Here is a 3,928-nt window from a genome sequence, read left to right as displayed (position 1 = left end):
TCTCTCCCTCTCTCTCTCTCTCTCCCTCTCTCTCTCTCTCTCTCTCTCTCTCCCTCTCTCTCTCTCTCTCTCTCTCTCCCTCTCTCTCTCTCTCTCTCTCTCTCTCCTCTCTCTCCCTCTCTCTCTCCCTCTCTGTCTCTCTCTCTCATTTAACTCCCTTATTTAAATAAACTATGTTTCAGTGATTACGGTGGATCAGCTAGTTTGAAAGTTAAAATTCAATTATTTACGTAATTTTAATATTTCACTGAGAATAAAAACAGAAAACCCATGAAATTATTCTATAGCGTTTAACTCTGTGTGAAGCTGCAGGTTTATTTTAATAACAGCAGCTCTGCTCATTAAACAGAACCTCTGACCCGGTTCTGTTCTGCCCAGTTAATTGGGCCGACCGGTCAGGGTTAGCGTCATTTCCTGTCTGGACAGAGAGGACCGGGTGTGAAGGGGCGGGGCCTAAAGCAGGGCTGCGTAGGGGGGCGGGGCCTAAAGCAGGGCTGCGTAGGGGGGGGCGGGGCCTAAAGCAGGGCTGCGTAGAGGGGGCGGGGCTAAAGCAGGGCTGCGTAGAGAGGGCGGGGCTAAAGCAGGGCTGCGTAGGGGGGCGGGGCCTAAAGCAGGGCTGCGTAAAGAGGGCGGGGCCTAAAGCAGGGCTGCGTAGAGAGGGCGGGGCCTAAAGCAGGGCTGCGTAGAGAGGGCGGGGCCTAAAGCAGGGCTGCGTAGAGAGGGCGGGCCTAAAGCAGCTCTCCTGGTTGAAGACAGGAAGAACGATGCATCTGTTCCCTCATCGTCTGCTGGATTAGTGCAGCTGTCAGTAAACATAGAGTCATGCTAACGCTAGCTAGCTGTCAGGGCAGAGCTCCAGAAGTCCAGCAGCTGTTTAGAGGCCTGAATAAGAGCAGAGGCTGGATGGAGGTATGAAAGTAGAGTGTTTTCCCTGAGCTAGCTAAATGTTAAGTTTGGAGTTAAATATTTAGTTGGTTAACTCAATGTTTAATATGAAAACCATATTCCTTGTATGCTTGGTAGCTAAATATTTAGCTTGAAGCTTAACTTTCAGCATCAATTAGCTAACTAGGTTTGGAGTTTGAAGCTAAACATTTAGCTTGCTGGCTGAATATTTAGCTGGTAGTTATGAATGAATGAATGAATGAATACCTTAGTGAACTCGAGAAATTAACCCCCTGGTTTTATTCTAAAATAACCCAAATTATTGTTCTTATTTTCTGACTAAGTTTTCAGACTCATTCCTCCCAGGAAACTGAACCTCTAACGCAGGGGTCCCCAAACTTTTTCCTCTGAGGGCCACATAACTTTTCCCTTCTCTGCTGGGGGCCGAGTCAGTTTGTAACAGAAAAAGTGACTGCAGGACCCTAAATGTGAAAATGTATTGTTTTCCAGAAGGGACAATCAAATAACCCTCTCTGGGTTCTTCACAGGAAAAATCCAGGAAATAAATAATAACACGATTAATGAAATAAATACCGTATTTTCTGGACTATAAGCCACAACCCCAAAGTAAAAAAAAACAAAAACCAGTAAACATTCACATATAAGCCGCAGATTTCTCTGCCGCTCCAGGTTTTCCACAGCGATGCAGCAGAGGGGCGGACACCCAAAATCTGAGTCATAACAGGTCAACTGAATATCACATTTATTACGGTTGAAAAAGAAAAAGTTGCCCAGTTTAGATTTAACTGAACTGATTACGGAAGTTTCCGAACAGAAACTATAACAGTAAAAGTGCTGATCCTTCGTGTTGCTACTAGCATAAGCTAAATGAAAATGGACGATTTCTTCTTCTTCTTCTGCTTCAGAGTCCAACGGCAGCTTGCATCCATTATTGTTGCACTACTGCCATCTATTGGATCCTAATATCTATACCTCAAATTCTCATAATGATCCCAGTATTTAAAAAAATGAAAAATCTTATTTTTCCCCTCAATGCTGTTTAACTGATAAACAACATTTTCAAATATCAATTCCCTACTAAAACCTAATTCCATTTTAATGGGCGCTTTCTTCTTTTATTTCCAATTTTGACTTCCAATGATTCATTTCCTGCTAAAGAGCCCCCTGGTGGTTGAAGAAAAATCCACATATAAGCTGCATGGTTCAAAGCTTAGAAAAAAAGTAGCGGCTTATAGTCTAGAAAATATGGTATATGAAAAACAATCTAAATGTTCTCTGGTATTGTTCAGGGGGCCGGACCAAATGTGGAGGTGGGCCGGATTCGGCCCGCGGACCGTAGTTTGAGGACCACTGCTCTAACGTTTAGTTTTTCCTAAACCAAACAAACCATTTTATTTGATTTTCTGAATATTGATGTGGACATGGTCTGAGACTTCAGCCTCATCAGTCAGATGATTTCCTGTGATGTCATCAGATTCAGCTCTGTTCAGAAACTAGCGGCTCAGCTCCTCCATCTTTATGAAGTTCAAGTTTTCCTGCAGAACTTCCTGGTTCAGTCTGCAGTCGGCTCTCATTGGTTAAGCTGTCAGCAGCACCAGCATCGGGCTGGGCCGGGCCAGGTTCTGCCAGACAAAGGCAGCTTTATCAGGCTTTCTGTTCTGCATTCAGTCGGCCGGCCGGCGTCTCCGTCTCCTTCCAGCAGCAGAAACACAAAAAGCTGCATTCACATTCAGATCAGACTGTAACGTCCTGAACGCATCATCAGATACATCAATTTTGTCTCATTTCACAGGATTTAAAGTCGGAGTGAAGCTGGAAACTAAAACATGTCAGATTAACCTCAGCTGGTTTAACTCAGACATCCTGGTTCTGCTCCTGGTACGGGTTAGCTCCAGGTTAGCCTCGAGCTAGCTTCAGGCTAGCTTTAGGTTAGTTTTGGGCCAGTTTTCAGGCTAGCTCCAGATTAGCTTTGGGCCAGTTTTCAGGCTAGCTCCAGGTTAGCTTTGGGCTAGCTTTAGGTTAGCTTTGGGCCAGTTTTCAGGCTAGCTCCAGGTTAGTTTTGGGCCAGTTTTCAGGCTAGCTCCAGGTTAGCTTTGGGCTAGCTTTAGGTTAGCTTTGGGCCAGTTTTCAGGCTAGCTCCAGGTTAGTTTTGGGCCAGTTTTCAGGCTAGCTCCAGGTTAGCTTTGGGCTAGCTTTAGGTTCCAGAATCGTCTGTAGATCAGCTGAGAGGAAATGTAGCTTTAGAGCTGGACTGAATGCAGGAGAAAGCCTGCTGAGGATGAGGATGATCCAGTCTGATGAAGGCCAGCAGCAGGAAGACAGCAGCACTTTGACTGACCTGACAGAACCAGAGGTCCAGCTGAACCAAACCAACCTGGTTCAGAGTTGGACCTGGAGCAGAAGGCGGTCGATCTGGAGTCTGACTGTAGACATTAATAATCAATCAGCAGCAGGAACACTCAGTTGGTCTCAGTCCGGTTTTCATCTTCTCACTGGTTCACCGTCCAGCAGTCTAGTCCAAGTCTTCAACGAGGTTCAAACTGCTTCACATCATGACAACACGAAGCAGTAATAGAAGGCCCACTTTGGAACCGTCTTTATGTGGATCTGGAGGTTTGGAGTTCGTCACTTCACCAGGTTTCAGGCAGAAGCTGGTTCTGGTTCTGGTGCTGGCCTCCTCTGGGTGAATTGTCTCGTTGAGCTCATTGGCACCCCGGGGTGCCAGCAGCAGCTGGATGGTAAGCTAACAGTCATGACTGAGGTGCAGCAGCTGCAGCATGGAAGAGGCTCTGCTGCTTCACCTGCTGCTGGAGGAGTTAACTTTCATCCTGCTGGCTTCCTGCCATGCTCCAGCTCCTCACCGCAACAAAAACACATCAATGCATGAAGACACAGGTCTACTTCCTGTTTGTGTCTTTTTCCTGTTTTTGTCTTTTTCCTGTTCCTGTTAATCTGAGATTAGCTGGAGGGGAGAGGGAACAGAACCTGGTCCCAGGCGTTGAAGATGATCAGGCCGTAAATG

This window comes from Poecilia mexicana, unplaced genomic scaffold (assembly GCF_051168715.1).
Source record: "Poecilia mexicana isolate PSO_F unplaced genomic scaffold, ASM5116871v1 scaffold_2, whole genome shotgun sequence".
Classification (NCBI taxonomy): Eukaryota; Metazoa; Chordata; class Actinopteri; order Cyprinodontiformes; family Poeciliidae; genus Poecilia; species Poecilia mexicana.
The sequence above is the reverse complement of the archived record's forward strand: the minus strand, read 5'-3'. Positions refer to the sequence as shown.